General features: G+C 39.4%; 1 pseudogene; it reads left to right on the forward strand.

The window, feature by feature from the left end:
* Positions 1-19,482, forward strand: part of LOC143630163 (protein FAR1-RELATED SEQUENCE 5-like) — a 38,632-nt pseudogene extending 19,150 nt beyond the window's left edge.
* Positions 19,483-20,118: the final 636 nt, after the last annotated feature.

Genomic DNA, 20,118 nt, shown 5'->3' on the forward strand with positions numbered 1-20,118 from the left:
CCTATTGATTTAAAACTACAACATACTTAATACCACATTTGGATCATGACGTGCTTTATTCGAATTACTCACAAAAGCACAGCTCCTTGCTTGATTAGAGGTTGATGCTTGTCATGAGGTTCGTCTTCCAACGACACCTTGGTTCAACTTTGGGCAATTTCTCTTGAAACGTTCTGTACTGCCACATTCATAGTAAGTACAACCGTTTGGCATAATTTGATTTCTTTGGATGGATTGTTATTGAAACTGTTGGGTTCGGAGTGGTTGTACACGAATGGGTTGGGGTTGCCGGTTCACATGGCTTCAATTGGTTCTACAATTGGGGCAGTACGTCCATCTTTACCATACCTGTGGCCTACTATCACTCGACATTCTTCTTCCCGCCGATAACCATATTTTCCACATTTAGGGAAGGACCCTTCATGCGGTTCATGTTTTCACACCAGAACTAGTCTTAGTATAATTCTGGGTTGTAGGACATACCTACTTATTCAAAAGCCTATCTTGCACTATTCCTTTATCATTTCTCTTCTTTAACACTCGACGTCTCACCTAACATCCTTCCATTCCGCTTCCCATAGAGTCAAATATATCAATGCTGGCTTGTGACACAACCCTTCCACAGGTTGTATATTTTACAGGATTGACTATACTCTTTATCGATGGAGTTAGTCCCCAATATAGCGCTCACTTCGCTTAGTTTCAGGAGTAATTAGCCATGTTACCAAACATGGCAATTCCTTCAAACGTTTAGCGCGTTCTGAGTGATCAGCACACAATATTTCTATCTTCCATAGCTCAGTTTCCAATCTCTGAACTTAATTACTTGAATAAAAGTGTTCTAGCCCAAGAATTTTAAATTCCGACCATATCATCTGAGTAATAATTTTCTAACTATAATTTTGTACCATCGTGTTTCCTCACGATACAACATAATCTACCAACATATCTGTAGCGTATTTCACTACACAATGTTCTAGACTCTTGCCAATATCCTTAACCATTTCGATCTTTTCTATCCACTCGCTAATCTATTCCTCCCTTTACCATCAGTAAACATTAATTATTTCCTTAACACAACCAACAAACATATCCTTCATACCGGATCTAATTCATTACGACTACTATTCATATTTAGTTTATAACTAATACTTGTAGTCATAATAGTATTCGGTGGGACATTATCACTCTTAGTAATGACACTAAGAATTGAAATATTCACATTCGTGTGATTGCTCGATCTATAATTCTGCAATCACATTTGCATCAACACTAGCAGTGATCTGTGATACGACATTCGGTATCATCATCTGCTATCTTTGAGCAATCAACTGAATCATATCAATCTCCATCATTGGAGTTACTCTCTTTATGTCATTCTGCCGTACCTATCCCGTACGCAGTAATCAATACTAATCTCACCGTATAACTCGTTACTAGCTCAGTCATAACAGCAGGTACACATACACACCAAATATTATCATACATATTACACATACCGGTATCTAGTATATATGTCCCACAAATATAATAACATATGGACTTAACCTGACGTCGGTTAACGTTTAAATATGTTTCATAACCCTTGTCACCAACTGACATATCGATCTTTCTTAACAAAGACTAATGTTTAATACGTTTGATTTCAATATCCTTCTGCATGTCAGCATAACCGATACATGCTCACCGTGAGCACCAAACGATTACGTACCACGGAGTTATAATATCCGTGTCTATTTGTATATCCAGCATACACGGTATACCACCTACTAACGAACAACCAACTATGCTATAATGATTCCAACACCTCTTTGTGTATGGGTAATCATTCTACTCGAGTATACATGGGTATAGGCATCTAACGGATGTAAGGTTAACATAGGGAGTTGCAAGGTTCAAGGTGATCGCGCAACATGGGTTGCCTTCAAATATTATTACTTACTATTATGGGAAACTCTATCACTTGCTCAGTCAATGTCCTCAGGCCTTCTAGGTTTGCTAAAATCAGTAATTCTCGATCTGGAGGTGGTATGACTCATATTTTTGAGAGTGGGAAATACATATATATATATTTCTTTATATTATTTTTATCTGCTCATTTATTATCAAATTCATTATTATTATTTTATTTATTTATTTTTTTTTACCTTAATGGAATAGGAATAGGTTCAGGTACAGGTCCATCCGTACGTGAGGGTCGACGGTTCGGGTGAACATAGGTGGCTATTAAGACATACGGTACCGGTATTGGTAGGGTAATGGATTTATCAGTTTTGGTTGGGGGTGACGGTTACTAGATATTTCTGGTTAATGTCAAACGGGAGATCTAACTTGGTACTATCATAACTATGGCCCGATAAGTCAGACTTATCATCAACCAATACTCTAGAAATTTCAGCATCCTCGGTACTTTTATTATTTCATCCCCAGGTTCCTTATCCGGGTCCTATTTCTCAATACATGTACCCACAAGATATGTACATATATATATATATATACATATTAGCACGTATAAATAATATTATATACTTTACACATATGTTGCCGTTTTTACCTATTAATGTACCCCGTGATTTCCCCTGAATTCCCTCGTGCGGACAAGTCTGTTATTATGTTCCGGACCATAATAACTCACTTGTCCATCCAAGTTCATCCAGATCTCGTCACTATAAATTATTAGTTGATATTCAGATCCTATAATACTTGAGCTACTGGTTATATTTTAGGTATCTTTTAAAGACATCCTAATTCTTTATAACCAATGGCTCTGATACCAAGTTCTGTAACACCCCGTAACCGCAGCGGAAACGTAAACGGGATGCAACAGACGCCTCTGATATCAACCACATTGTTTATAAGGAAAACTAAATGCATTAATATACTTGAAAATTACATTATCTCGTATTTCATTACTGTCTAGGTGATACACACATCATACAATACGATACATAATTCTATTTATTATAATGTAACCTAACATCCCGCACGCAAATCTTACACACATCAAGCACTTAGCACGTAAGCAATCACTTCATCTTAGTTGTACCTGAAAAGCATGTGAGAAAACGGGTCAACTACGAATAGTTGGTGAGTTTCACAATTCGAGTAAACCATGATAAATCATTATCAAAATATAATATTATCGATGTAATTATGCTGAGCCCACAAGTGAAACCTCTGACTATCACACACAACCCCCGTGGCATATCCCCCGCCCACGGACCTGCCCCAAACCGCTATGTCTAACATTACATAGCAAAATATATATCAACAACAAAATAGACATGTGCAACTGGCTGGGAAACATCAGCAAATCCATGCCGGACCAGTTGGGTTTGTCAGAGCAATAGTGTAACACCCCGTAATCGCAGCGGAAACGTACACGGGATGCAACAGACACATCTGATATCAACAGCATTATTTATAAAGAAAACACCACTATAATAATTTAAATGTATTACATTGTTCCGAGTTTCATTACCGACTAGGCGTTATCACATAAGTTTTACCAATAGTACGTTAACATGTTTAAAACAAAATATAGACCCTTAAGCTTCCACAAAATAGCACACATCATCAAGCACGTATCACTCATTCCAATTTGGGTGTACCTAGAAAGCATGTAAAGAAAACGGGTCAACTACGAATAGTTGGTGAGTTTCACTAATTTAAATAAACCATGACAAATCATTTTAATAATCATAAATTAATGATGGTATTATGCTGAGCCTACAAGTGAAAACTCTGTTAACCCAGAAACACATTTAATAACCTCTGGGGACACTGTTAACCCAGAAACACATTTAATAACCTCTGGGGACACTGTTAACCCATAAATACATTTAATAACCTCTGGGGACACTGTTAACCCAGAAATACATTTAATAACCTCTGGGGACACTGTTAACCCAGAAATACATTTAATAACCTCTGGGAACACTGTTAACCCAGAACACTGTTTCGGGACTTACAATATTAGCAACTCAGACAATTACCATCTCAATACATTACCGTACGATTCCCGTACAATAAACATTATATAAATACATTCATTTCCATACGATCGGCATGTACTTAAACACTTTGATAAAAACATGCTTTCCGCCCCGGGAAAATATTTAAAACAGTTCAATAAAAAGGGCTCGCAAAAACTCACCTTTTTGGTGAGCAGAGATGTAATACTGGCACGGCTATCTGTCCGGATCTGTAATACGATCCCTAAGTCGTTACTACACAATTTCTATTAATATAACTTAAATTCGTGTTAACCGGTACGTCCGGGGACACTGTTAACCCAGTACCGTACACGATCCGGGGACAATGTTAACCCCGATACACTTCTCAGGACTTAGATTGTGATATCACTTAGAGTTCTTTAGTCAAAACTACCATTAGTTTGTTTTCTCGTTTTGCGTGCCTAGCACGGTTATTCGTCTTTATGTTTTCAAAAGATGAGTTTGGCCACATACGACCCGAAAATAGTTGTTATTGATATTTTAATTAAAGTGGTGAAATTAGAGCTCGGTTTATACACCCCGTTTGGCCGCGGGGCCCGTTTCCGTCTTTAATATGCCGGAAACGACTAAATCGGGTAAAATTACCCAAATCATCCGAATTATTTTCGGATGATTTATTTTTACTTAACTAACTTAGTTTACATGAAAATAGTCCATTTTTAAGGTTTTTAAACACCAGTCAGCTCGCTTAGGCGAACTTTGCCGGTTTACACGTTTTAAGCTTTAAAAGTTTGTTTTTAAGTTCCATTTAGCACAAATAAATATCCGTTTAGTCTCGGATCTTGAAATTTTGCACAAATCAGTTTTTGACAGTAAGGAATTTTATAAAAATATTTCCAGAATTAATTTTTATATTTAACATTTATTTATCTATTTTTAAACGTCATTTAAACACCAAATATGCCGAAAATACCAAATGACTTTAGAAAAATCCCAAATTTTTCTGAGATGACTCCTGCCATCCATATTGTTCCCAGTAATTTTTACAGAACCAAAAACTCATTTTTCATGCCATTTTCACCAAAACCGAGTTAGAAAACCCTAGAACTCGTTTTATCGAAAAGCCTACTTAGACTTCTCCAATGGACCTGAAATTTTTGTGTGTGACTTTTATATGTTATAAAAAGCTTATCTAAATTTTTCCAGAATTTTTCATGATGTTTAGCTATTTTTCACCATTTTTAGCCAAAACCGAGCATTAAATTCACCAAATATTCATCCTTTATCCAAAAATTACCAAATTTCACAGATCTCATATTTTCATGTGTAGATCATCTCTGTGAAATTTCATGACTCAACTCTAAGTCTACCACAATCTGTCCAAATCTTACAAATCATACGAAAAACCGAACTACCTTGTGTTTCTAGCTTTAGATCGCAAAGATCTTGCTTTCTAGCCTTTGCTAGCAACTAGATACAACACCTACAAGCACAACAACACCACACCAAGCAAGTTATACCCACAATCAAGCCATTTCTTTCATGGTTTCGGTTAAGACATCAAAACAAAGATTTTAACCGTAAAAATTCGTTTTTGACTCTTTTAAATCCTTTCTTGGACCAAGATCCCTTGTATAACTTGTATACATCACTTGATCACGCAAGAATCGGTTTCATCTCGGGTTTTCACCCATTTTTCACTTGAAACTTCATTCTCTTGCAAACAACTTAAGATCATGGAATCAAAACTATGAATCAACCATTAAAACCATGTTTTTACCTTATGATTCTTGTTAAAAATCAAGGATTTGGATGAATGTTGAAGAGTGTTGAGAGGATTTTGGAGTTGGGGTGTTAGAAAAAAGAAAATGGATTGTGTGTGTGCACCACATGGACCGATCGGTCCATGTATGGTGTGGGGGGGGGGCCCACATCTCAAACCTTGGCCACACATTTGGATTGTGTAATCCGGATAACGTTGTGGATAATCTGGTTCAGTTCGTTTTTCGGTTAAACACTTAATTCGGCTTAAAACGAGGCTAAAACAGTCGTTTTTCGGCTTAAAATTTAAATTTATATAAAACCGATTTAAAAACTTTAAAAACTTAAACCATGACATTTATTGACTTAATACATCATATTGTCGGTAATTGTGCATCTTTTTCGGCTTGATCGATCGTCTCTTGCTTGGTTTGATGTTAAAGGTTTCGTTTATCGTACCGACGTACCAATAAATCGAAATCCTTTTTCTGTGCTAAAATTCACTTATCCCGTAGCCTTAATACTTCGTAAACCTTACTAAACATCATATATTTCGTCTATAATGTAATCCACGATTCGTTCGGGTTTCAATAACCGTTCATCGGTTAATCGTAATTCCAATACGACTAGCTATACATTCGAGTATAATTCGTACTGTGAATCTTATATACTCGTATAAACACATTATAATTCATATATTCGGTATTAAATAACACGTAAATAGTATATTCCGGCTAGGGTATACCTGAAATTTCCGGAATCGTTACATTCTCCCCCCGTTATAAAAATTTCGTCCTCGAAATTTTACGCGTCAACTACTTCCTTTTGAGGAAATAGGTGGGGGTATTTCTTCCGAAATTCGTCCTTTCGTTCCCATGTATATTCTGGGCTTCGTTGCGAGTTCCATCTAACTTTGACCAACGAGATCTTATTGTGTCTAAGTTGTTTGATTTTCCCGTCTACTATTTCTATGGGCTCCTCTACGATGTTGAGCTTATCATTTATTTGGACACCCTCTAAAGGTAACACCGATGTCTCATCCAACAGACACCTTTTCAAGTTCGACACGTGAAACACGTTGTGAACTGCACTCAGTTCATCAGGCAGTTCTAATCGGTATGCTACAGGACCGATTTTTGCAGTAATGTCGAATGGTCCAATGTATCTAGGGGCTAACTTCCCCGCCTTTCCAAATCTGACTACTCCTTTCCAAGGTGATACTTTCAAATACACTTTATCACCTTTCTCAAATGATAACGGTTTTCTACGGGTATCGGCATAACTCTTCTGCCGATCCCGTGCGGCCTTCAGATTGTTCTTAATTTCAAGTATTTTGCTGGTCGTTTCCTGGACCAGGTCTGATCTAATAACCTGTGTGTCGCCCACTTCAGTCCAGCAGAGTGGTGATCGGCACTTCCGTCCATACAATGCTTCGTAAGGTGCTGCCTTTATACTGCTATGGTAACTGTTATTATAGGAAAATTCAACGAGTGGGAGATGTTGATCCCAATTTCCCTTAAAATCCAGTACGCATGCACGAAGCAAATCCTCCAGGGTTTGGATGGTCCTTTCAGACTGACCATCGGTCTGAGGGTGGTAAGCTGTGCTTAGATCAATACGCGTTCCCAGCGCTTCTTGCACAGCTTGCCAAAGTTTGGAGGTGAAATGGCTATCCCGATCGGAGATGATCGAGATGGGTATACCATGACGAGACACAATATCATTTATATAAATCTGTGCAAGTCTCTCTGTGTTATAATTATTTCTAATCGGAATAAAATGTGCCGATTTGGTTAATCGATCCACGACTACCCAAATTGCATCATGTCCTCGGGACGTCTTGGGGAGATGTGTCACAAAATCCATCGTGATCTGCTCCCACTTCCATTGTGGAATTTCCGGTTGTTGTAACATTCCCGAAGGTTTCTGGTGCTCCGCCTTAACCCTCGCACACGTCGTACACTTGCCGACGTATGTGGCTATATCCTTTTTCATACCCGGCCACCAATAGAACTCCTTCACATCCTTGTACATCTTATCCGATCCCGGATGTATGGAATATTTTGATTTATGCGCTTCGTCCATGATTAGTTCACGAAGGTCATGGAGGGTCGGGATCCAAATCCGATTTTTGAAATAGAGAATTTCGTCCACGCGCTGTTCGAAATTCTTCTCGTTACCGTAAAGTCCTTCTTTTTCCATTTGTTCCTCTTTCAACGCCTCGCGTTGAGCGACTCGAATCAAATCCGAAAGGTTCGACTGGACTATCATTCCCAACGCTCGCACTCGCAATGGCTTAACCCGATCCTTCCTACTCAAGGCATCGGCTACGACGTTAGCTTTGCCGGGGTGATAACGGATGTCACAGTCATAGTCGCTTAATAATTCGACCCATCTTCGTTGCCTCATATTCAGTTCTTTCTGATCGAATATGTGTTGTAAACTTTTATGATCGGTGAAGATGGTGCACTTTGTACCGTAGAGGTAATGTCTCCAGATTTTAAGTGCGAAGATAACTGCTCCCAGTTCTAAGTCATGAGTGGTGTAGTTTTTCTCGTGTACTTTTAACTGTCGAGAAGCATAGGCTATAACTTTATAATTTTGCATCAACACGCATCCTAACCCTCTCCGGGATGCGTCACAATACACGACAATACCATCGTCTCCGTCGGGGAGACTTAAGATTGGCGCTTGGCACAATCTTTGTTTTAGCGTTTGAAACGCCGTTTCCTGCTTTTCACCCCATTCATACTTTCGATCCTTTTGGGTCAAAAGGGTTAAAGGTTGGGCAATGCTGGAAAAGTTCTCTATAAATCGACGATAATATCCAGCTAAGCCTAAGAATTGGCGGATTTCCTTTGGGGATTTAGGCGCTTGCCAATTCTTAACTGCTTCAACCTTACTTGGATCAACGTGTATTCCTTGATGGTTTATGATGTGACCAAGGAATTGCACTTCTTGTAACCAGAAGTTACACTTGGAGAATTTTGCATACAACTTCTCCTGATTTAGAAGCTCTAAAATTAATCTTAAGTGTTGCTCGTGCTCTCCTTTACTCTTCGAGTATATCAAAATATCGTCAATAAACACGATGACGAATTTATCGAGGTAGGGCTTACAGACTCGATTCATGAGATCCATGAACACTGCTGGCGCATTTGTTAGTCCAAAAGGCATAACTAGGAATTCGTAATGGCCGTAGCGTGTCCGGAATGCGGTTTTTGGGATATCCTCCTCCTGAATTCTAACCTGATGGTATCCCGATCTAAGATCGATTTTTGAGAAATAGCTCGCACCTTGCAGCTGGTCAAACAGATCATCGATTCGGGGAAGAGGGTACCTATTTTTGATTGTTAACTTGTTCAACTCCCTGTAATCGATGCACATTCTAAGGCTCCCGTCCTTCTTTTTCACGAATAGTACAGGTGCACCCCACGAGGAATAACTGGGACGTATAAATCCTTTATCCAACAATTCTTGCAACTGGTTGGATAATTCTTGCATCTCGGATGGTGCAAGTCGGTAGGGCGCCTTAGCAACAGGGCCAGCTTGAGGCAATAAATCGATCCTGAATTCGACCTGTCGGGTTGGCGGTAATCCAGGAAGTTCCTCTGGGAAAACTTGTGGAAATTCACGTACCACTGGGATATCGTCCACCCGTTTTTCCTCAGGATCCGTGGCCGTCAAGCTCGCTAGATACGCCACGCATCCCTGGCGTATATATTTTAACACCTTGAGGTGGGATATAAACGGTATCATATTGCCCGACTTCTCACCCTGCACTAATACCCCTTCGTCATCCGACACCCGGATCTTGACGATTTTCTTTTCACAGTTTATTTCTACCTTGTTACGTGCTAACCAATCCATTCCCACTATCACGTCAAAACTACCCAATTCTACCGGTAACAAGTCAATCAGAAAGGATTGTTCGTTCAGAAGAAAGGGGCAATTCCGAACTATCTGATTAACTATCATGGTTTTACCGTTAGCGACTTCTACGGTGTAAGGCTCTATGGTTTCACCAATTGGAAGGTTTGTTATCGACAGGAATTTAACGGAAACAAAACTCCTATCGGCGCCTGTATCAAATAATACAGAAGCGTAATGATCAGAGACGAGGAATGTACCTGTCACTACACTGGGGTCCTGGCGTGCTTCGTTCGCCCCCATCACGAATGCTCGGCCTCGCGCCGGATTGGACGACGATGCCTGACCCGCGGTTTGCCGCCCATTTCCTCCCTGGTTCAGCTTCGGACAGTTTCTTTTGAAGTGATCCGTGCTGCCGCATTCATAGCAAGCACGGCTGGTGGTCACCATTTGGTTTCCTTGCGGGTTTTGTTGTCGGGCTGATTGGGTCCTAAATGGCTGCGCACGGATAGGTTGCGGTTGCCGGTTCAAGTTGTTCAGGTTTGTCCTACAACTCGGTGCGTAGTGCCCAATCCTGCCGCACCGGTGGCACACCACTTCTTTGCACATGCCACCATGGTGGTAACCGCATTTCCCACACTTAGGAAACGTTCCCTTCTGCGGTTCTTGCCTTCCGCCTGAACTAGTCATGGCGTAGTTCTGGGCAGTGGGCCTAGCCCGTTTACCTTGCTGCTTCTCCTGGATCCTATGGTCATGTATACCCCGCTTTCCCCCAGCGGACTCTCCCGCCACCTTCAGTGACCCGCTGCTTACGAAATCATACGTGACGATACCAGCTTGCGTCACCGCACCCTCATACGTCTGGTGTCCCCCAGAATTGACTATACTCCTTACAACTGGAGTTAGCCCCCAAATATAACGCTCAACCCTCTTCGACTCTGGGGTGACCAACCATGGTACCAATCGCGACAACTCATTAAACCGGTTCGTATAACCCAAATGGTCTGCCCCCTGCATCTCCAGGTTCCACAATTCATTTTCTAATTTTTGCAATTCGTTTTTCGGGCAGAAATGTTCCAGTACAAGAGCCTTGAGCTCTGTCCAGGTCATGCGGTTTGTCGCCGCCTGACCCCGGGTCTGCACTATCGTGTTCCACCATGTCAAGGCATGGTCCGTGAATGTGCAGGTAGCATACTTAACAACACAATCCTCGGGGCAGTTGCTGATATTCACAACGGATTCTATTTTCTCCATCCACTTAACCAACCCATTTGGTCCTTCAGACCCGCTAAACTCTAGAGGTTTGCACAACATAAAGACTTTGATCGAACATCCCCTGGATGCACGAATCGGTTCAGTACGGTTCGTCTCTACCGTAGGTATAGGGCCATTACTGTCTGTAACGACCACCCTAGGCGGTGCGTCATTACTCGGAATCGTGTTATCATTCTGTGGAGGATTAACATTTTGTTCCCCGTCATTATTGGTGGTCGTTTGATTGCTCGGAGGGGTTGGATTGGCCGAATTGTTAATACTGGCGGCGATGCGCGATACTATATCCGGTATCGCCGCCTCTAACTGTTGAGCAATCAAACGACTCACGTCCACTTCCGACAATTGGGCTGAACGTTTTGGTGCCATTCTACACAACATCAAGAAAAAATATATAATTAATACAAGTTCCAATCATAAAACACAACAAACATTCCATTCATTAACAAACATTAGTACATATTACATCCCTGTCAGTTCACATACTTTTCCTGTCATCATTACATAAGTTAAGTTTTCCTACATAGGGCCTATGTCGGCATCATCTCGACATAACCCACAATGGGTCAGTGCTTGAATGATACCCAAAAGTATCTATAACGATATACCCCAAAAGAGACCCCCCTAAGGGCCAGTGGTTGTATTATAACTACCCAAGATTCACTCTATGTTAGCATCACCACTAACTGCTTACACAGAGTATCAAAAAGCGGTTCCTGTCTACTCCCATCCTAACACCACTAAACACGGTGGTATACCAAACCCACCAACACCGCCACCAACACCACCATCACAGCCAGCATAAACCGGATCCGCGTCTCCATCCGGCCGATCATCCACTGGGAGTATGAGCACTCCCTCTTCAGCTGCGAAATCGCATACTGGTGGTCCAGTATGCAATCCCCTAGGTACATACGCCTCTGTACCCCCACCGTCAAGGCGGCGGAGTGCTCATTCACCTGTTTGGTGAGCACTCGTAGCCACGCCGCCGCGTCCCTCTCCTGCCTAGGGAGACCCCACACAGGTGGAGTCACAGGCTCGGGCTGGGAGCTGGAGGACTCGCCCCTGCGGGTAGCAGGTCTGGGTGGGGGCGAGGTAGGTGGGACCTGAGGAACACTGATCCGCGCCGTGAGGCGGGGTCCGAATCCGGGAGGGATAGGGACGGCCTGTGGTGCGGGTGGGCTAGGAGATCTAGCAATCCTGGCAGGGGAGGACTGGCTAGAGCTTCTAACACTAGCCTCGCTAGGCTCAGAGCTGGATGATACGGGGAGGCTCCCAGAGTTCCCGGAGTTGGCTTCCTCCGGGTCCTCCTCCATCGATGCACTAGGTGTTCTTGACATTCTAACCTGCACACAAGTTAACAAACATATAGTTCTTTCCATAGTGTAAATCGTAATCAAATTAATATACACTTACTTATACAACTTGACCACACACAATATTATCATATATTTGCACATATGTTGCCAATTTTACCTATTAAAGTCCCCCGTGACTTCACCTGAATTCCCTCGTGCGGACAAGTCTGTTATTATGTTCCGGACCATAATAACTCACTTGTCCATCCAAGTTCATCCAGACCTCGTCACAATAAATTATTAGTTGATATTCAGATCCTATAACACTTGAGCTAGTGGTTATATTTTAGGTATCTTTTAAAGACACCCTAATTCTTTATAACCAATGGCTCTGATACCAAGTTCTGTAACACCCCGTAACCGCAGCGGAAACGTACACGGGATGCAACAGACACATCTGATATCAACAACATTGTTTATAAAGAAAACACCACTATAATAATTTAAACGTATTACATTGTTCCGAGTTTCATTACCGACTAGGCGTTATCACATAAGTTTTACCAATAGTACGTTAACATGTTTAAAACAAAATATAGACCCTTAAGCTTCCACAAAATAGCACACATCATCAAGCACTTATCACTCATTCCAATTTGGGTGTACCTAGAAAGCATGTAAAGAAAACGGGTCAACTACGAATAGTTGGTGAGTTTCACTAATTTAAATAAACCATGACAAATCATTTTAATAATCATAAATTAATGATGGTATTATGCTGAGCCTACAAGTGAAAACTCTGTTAACCCAGAAACACATTTAATAACCTCTGGGGACACTGTTAACCCAGAAACACATTTAATAACCTCTGGGGACACTGTTAACCCAGAAATACATTTAATAACCTCTGGGGACACTGTTAACCCAGAAATACATTTAATAGCCTCTGGGAACACTGTTAACCCAGAAATACATTTAATAACCTCTGGAAACACTGTTAACCCAGAACACTGTTTCGGGCCTTACAATATTAGCAACTCAGACAATTACCATCTCAATACATTACCGTACGATTCCCGTACAATAAACATTATATAAATACATTCATTTCCATGCGATCGGCATGTACTTAAACACTTTGATAAAAACATGCTTTCCGCCCCGGGAAAATATTTAAAACAGTTCAATAAAAAGGGCTAGCGAAAACTCACCTTTTTGGTGAGCAGAGATGTAATACTGGCACGGCTATCTGTCCGGATCTGTAATACGATCCCTAAGTCGTTACTACACAATTTCAATTAATATAACTTAAATTCGTGTTAACCGGTACGTCCGGGGACACTGTTAACCCAGTACCGTACACGATCCGGGGACAATGTTAACCCCGATACACTTCTCAGGACTTAGATTGTGATATCACTTAGAGTTCTTTAGTCAAAACTACCATTAGTTTGTTTTTTCGTTTTGCGTGCCTAGCACGGTTATTCGTCTTTATGTTTTCAAAAGATGAGTTTGGCCACATACGACCCGAAAATAGTTGTTATTGATATTTTAATTAAAGTGGTGAAATTAGAGCTCGGTTTAGACACTCCGTTTGGCCGCGGGGCCCGTTTCCGTCTTTAATATACCGGAAACGACTAAATCGGGTAAAATTACCCAAATCATCCGAATTATTTTCGGATGATTTATTTTTACTTAACTAACTTAGTTTACATGAAAATAGTCCATTTTTAAGGTTTTTAAACACCAGTCAGCTCGCTTAGGCGAACTTTGCCGGTTTACACGTTTTAAGCTTTAAAAGTTTGTTTTTAAGTTCCATTTAGCACAAATAAATATCCGTTTAGTCTCGGATCTTGAAATTTTGCACAAATCAGTTTTTGACAGTAAGGAATTTTATAAAAATATTTCCAGAATTAATTTTTATATTTAACATTTATTTATCTATTTTTAAACGTCATTTAAACACCAAATATGCCGAAAATACCAAATGACTTTAGAAAAATCCCAAATTTTTCTGAGATGACTCCTGCCATCCATATAGTTCCCAGTAATTTTTACAGAACCAAAAACTCATTTTTCATGCCATTTTCACGAAAACCGAGTTAGAAAACCCTAGAACTCGTTTTATCGAAAATCCTACTTAGACTTCTCCAATGGACCTGAAATTTTTGTGTGTGACTTTTATATGTTATAAAAAGCTTTTCTAAATTTTTCCAGAATTTTTCATGATGTTTAGCTATTTTTCACCATTTTTAGCCAAAACCGAGGTTTAAATTCACCAAATATTCATCCTTTATCCAAAAATTACCAAAATTTCACAGATCTCATATTTTCATGTGTAGATCATCTCTGTGAAATTTCATGACTCAACTCTAAGTCTACCACAATCTGTCCAAATCTTACAAATCATATGAAAAACCGAACTACCTTGTGTTTCTAGCTTTAGATCGCAAAGATCTTGCTTTCTAGCCTTTGCTAGCAACTAGATACAACACCTACAAGCACAACAACACCACACCAAGCAAGTTATACCCACAATCAAGCCATTTCTTTCATGGTTTCGGTTAAGACATCAAAACAAAGATTTTAACCGTAAAAATTCGTTTTTGACTCTTTTAAATCCTTTCTTGGACCAAGATCCCTTGTATAACTTGTATACATCACTTGATCACGCAAGAATCGGTTTCATCTCGGGTTTTCACCCATTTTTCACTTGAAACTTCATTCTCTTGCAAACAACTTAAGATCATGGAATCAAAACTATGAATCAACCATTAAAACCATGTTTTTACCTTATGATTCTTGTTAAAAATCAAGGATTTGGATGAATGTTGAAGAGTGTTGAGAGGATTTTGGAGTTGGGGTGTTAGAAAAAAGAAAATGGATTGTGTGTGTGCACCACATGGACCGATCGGTCCATGTATGGTGTGGGGGGGCCCACATCTCAAACCTTGGCCACACATTTGGATTGTGTAATCCGGATAACGTTGTGGATAATCTGGTTCAGTTCGTTTTTCGGTTAAACACTTAATTCGGCTTAAAACGAGGCTAAAACGGTCGTTTTTCGGCTTAAAATTTAAATTTATATAAAACTGATTTAAAAACTTTAAAAACTTAAACCATGACATTTATTGACTTAATACATCATATTGTCGGTAATTGTGCATCTTTTTCGGCTTGATCGATCGTCTCTTGCTTGGTTTGATGTTAAAGGTTTCGTTTATCGTACCGACGTACCAATAAATCGAAATCATTTTTCTGTGCTAAAATTCACTTATCCCGTAGCCTTAATACTTCGTAAACCTTACTAAACATCATATATTTCGTCTATAATGTAATCCCCGATTCGTTCGGGTTTCAATAACCGTTCATCAGTTAATCGTAATTCCAATACGACTAGCTATACATTCGAGTATAATTCGTACTGTGAATCTTATATACTCGTATAAACACATTATAATTCATATATTCGGTATTAAATAACACGTAAATAGCATATTCCGGCTAGGGTATACCTGAATTTTCCGGAATCGTTACAAATAGTACTATCCACACTCTACCGGTTTTCAGTTAATCACTCGTGTTTCGGGGCCTTAGAATGTTAGCAACTCAGACAATTACCATCTTAGTACATTTCCGTACGATTCCCGTACAATAAAATATATATAAATCCACGCAATTCCATGCGTTCAGTATGTACTTAAACATTTCAGTAGTAACATGCTTCCGCCCCGGGAAAATATTTGAAAACAATTCAGAAAAAGGGGCTCGTGAAACTCACCTTAGCACATGCAAGCGGGTAACAACAATCATTATCAGTTAACACGTCCAATCTGTAATATGATCCCTACGATCGTTACTATACACTCATTATTAATATAACTTTAACCGTGTTAACCGGTACATCTGGGGACACTGTTAACCCAGTACTGTACCCATTCCGGGGGCAATGTTAACCCAGAAACACTTCTCCGGACTCAGATTGTGATTTCGTTTAGAGTTCAATAGTCAAACTTATTATTAGTTCGTTTTCCCCGTTTTGCGTGCCTAGCACGGTTATCCGTTTTTACGTTTCAAAAATGAGTTTGTCACACACGACCCGAAAGCAGTGGTTGACTAATAATTTAATTAAAGTTGTGAAATTTGAGCTCGGTTTAGACGCCCCGATTGGCCGCGGGACCCGTTTCCGTCTTTAGTGCACCGGAAACCGTTAAATCGTTTAAAATTACCCAAATCATCCGAATTATTTTCGGATGATTTATTTTTACTTGTTTAACTCAGTTAAATGAAAATAGTTCATTTTTAGGGTTTTTATACACCAGTCAGTTCGTTTAAGCGAACTTTACCGGTTTACGCGTTTTAAGCTTTAAAAGTTTGTTTTTGCACAAATAATTATCCGTTTAATCTCGGATCTTGAAATTTTGCTCAAATCACTTTTTGACAGTGGGGAATTATATAAAAATATTTCCAGAATTAATTTTTTATATTTAAAATTTATTTATCTATTTTTAAACACCATTTAAACACTAAATATGTCGTAAATACCAAACGACCTTAGAAAAATCCCAAATTTTTCCTGGATGTCCCCTGCCATCCACATAGTCCCCTGTAATTTTTCCAGAACCAAAATCTCTTTTTACATGCCATTTTCACTAAAACCGAGCTAGAAAACCCTAGAACTCGTTTAACCGAAAAGCCTACTTAGCTTCTCCAACTGACCTAAACTTTTGTGTGTGACTTATAAATGTTATAAAAAGCTTATCTCCAATTTTCCAGAATTTTTCATGATATTTAACTATTTTTCACCATTTTTAGCCAAAACCGAGCATTAAATTCACCAAATATTCATACTTTATCCAAAAATTACCAAAATTTCACAGAACTCTTATTTTCATGTGTAGAACATCCCTGTAAAATTTCATGACCCAACTCTAAACCATCAACAATCTGTCCAAAACTCCAAAACCGAACATAAACCGAATATACCTTTCGATCTCCGCCACTACAAGCTACAAACTCGTTTTTCCGCCTTATCTACCACTAAATACAGAACCTACAACCAACATACCACAATACCAAGCAAGTTACACTCACGATCAAGCCTCTTACACTATAGTTTCGGTTATGATTCAAAAACAAAGATTTAAACCGTAAAAATTCGTTCTTGGTTCGTTTAACTCCTTTCTTGGACCAAGATCCCTTGTATAACCCGTATACATCACTTGATCATGCAAGAATCGGTTTTCATCTTTGAAACCTCATTTTCTTGCAAACAAACTCAAGAAACGAAGATGAACACGTACATAACTCGATTTTTACCTCGGTTTTCTTGCTAAAAATCTCGGTTTTGGATCATGAAGTTGAGAGGATTGAAGAACTTGTTGAATTGTTGTGTAAAAAAGAGAAAAAGGAATGGGGTTAATGGGAAGGTCCGATCGGAACTCATGGGGGGTGGGGTGGGACCCACTTCTCCATTCCTAGCCACACAATTGGATTCCCGTAATCCGGATAATGTTTTGGATAATCTGGTTCAGTTCGTTTTTCGGTTAAATGTCTAATTCGGCTTAAAACGAGGTTAAAACGGTCGTTTTTCGGCTAAAAAATGAAATTTATATAAAACCGATTTAAAAACTTCAAAAACTTAAACCATGACTTTTATTAACTTAAAACATCATATTATTAATTATTGCGCATCTTTTTCGGCTTGATCGATCGTCTCTTGCTCGGTTTGGTATTAAAGGTTTCGTTTAATGTAGCGACGTATCATTAAATCGAAATTCTTTTTCTGTGCCGTACTTTACTTATCCCGAAGCATTAATGCTTCATAAAATCACTAAATATTATAGATATAGTCTATAATTGAACCCTCGATTCGTTCGGGTTTCAATAACTATCGATCGATTGATCGCATATTCAATACGATGAATTATATATTCACGTACAATCAATACAGTGAACCATGTATTCTCGTATAATTACTATGGTAATTCATGTATCCGACATTAAATATGACGTAACTATTGTCTACCGGTTAGGGTATACCGGGTTTCGTCGGAATCGTTACAGTTCGAATTCTCAGTTCAAAGTTTATTCTAGCGTGGGCAACACTCTGGTTGAATTTATGAATTGCTTTGAAAAGGCGTTGAATGCTCAACGACAATTGCAGCATAAAACTACAACCGAAACACCACCATTGAAGACCCACTTGCCAATTGAACGCCATGCTTCCTACACATATACAATCAAAAGTTTTAAAGAGGTTCAGAAAGAGATTTATAAAGGTCTGTATAACTGTGCCCATGATCGAATCGAGTTAGATAACGGATTAAACTTCCACCTTATCAGTCACAAAGATAAAAGGAAGGGTCTTGTTGGCGTGTTTAAGGTTAATTTTTTACCACTTAACAACATAAACTCGTAAATTATTATTTTTTTATATGCATAATAACCCTTTTTCGTATGTTACAGGTTACTCACAATCCCACTGATAATACATTTGCATGCTCGTGTAAGGGGTTCACTCGCATTGGCTACCTATGTAGACACATATTTTACGTATTCCAAATCGATCAAATTGATGAAATCCCCGAAAAATACATCCCAACGCGGTGGAGGAGTGACATCTTACCATCATCACTTTTCAAAATTGAAGCTAGATATGGTGTTCCTCTCGATGTAAGATCTAAACTAAGACAACAATTTTTTTCTTTAACCGGTCAATGTGCCAACCGTGCACGAGGTAACATAGATATACTTCAATCCTTGGTCGACCAAATGCAACAATTGAGGGATAAAATATGGGAACAATCCCCAAAGAACCTTCCTATAACAGCAAGTCTGCCATAGTACAAGATTTAATTGGATACAAGATACCAGAAACTTTCACAATAACTGCACCCAAACGCATAAGAAACAAGGGTTTTGGTTCTCGCAAGCGCAAGACTGGTCCTGGGGAGGAAGCGAAGAAGAAAAGCAAGAAACCAAAGAGGTTCTGTAAAAAATGTAACAAACATGTTCGTGGTCATGACTCCCGTAACCATCACAACGTTATGCAAGCAAAGGAGCGAGACGTAAAGAACGGGACCAACGGCGTAAAGAAAGGGACCAATTGCGAAACGAAAAAGCAGCGTCGACGGGTAAACAATCTGTCGAATATGGTGAAAGCGACAAGACCCAAGATTCATATGAAAGTGATGAAACCACAGACTCTGATGAAAGCCGTGAAACTGATTCGAGTTCCGATGAATAAAATTGTTTTCTTTTTCCTTTTATTTTATGCTAGCAAAAACTTATGTGTTATTCACACTTTTGTTTTCTTTTTCTAAGGCGGTTTTCATTATCTTATCAAACACATCATGCTTTATTACTTGCGCGTTTCACAAACATACAATTTATGATTATCTATTACATGTTTACTTCTGTGTAGCAAATTGTGATTGAAAGTTCGAATGTATGCATGTATGTATGCATGTACATTCTTATGTATGTATGTCTGCACATACGTTCATACGTACTTATGTAAACGTATGTATGTATGGTTGTCTGCACGTACGTTCATACGTACGTACGTCTGTAGGTGTGTATGTGTGTGTGTGTATGTATGTATGTATGCAGGTATGCATGTACACGTATGTTTGTATGTAGGCACGTACGTTGGTCTGTACGTGCGTATGTACGTATGTATGTATGTATTTACGTATCTACGTACATATTTGCGTATGTATGCACACACGTATGTATGTATGTACGTGCGTATGTGTGTATGTATTTGCGTATGTATGCACGCACGTATGTATGTATGTCGTACGTATGTATGTGTGTATGTACTTACGTATCTACGTATGTATTTGCGTATGTATGCACGCATGTATTTTCGTACGTACGTACGTATGTATGTATGTATTTACGTATCTACGTACGTACGAGCGTATGTAGTTAAGTATGTACGTACGTAGGTGTCT

This window comes from Bidens hawaiensis, unplaced genomic scaffold (genome assembly GCF_021521415.1).
Source record: "Bidens hawaiensis isolate Kalapana, Puna unplaced genomic scaffold, B.hawaiensis_p1.1 tig00005587_1, whole genome shotgun sequence".
Lineage (NCBI taxonomy): Eukaryota > Viridiplantae > Streptophyta > Magnoliopsida > Asterales > Asteraceae > Bidens > Bidens hawaiensis.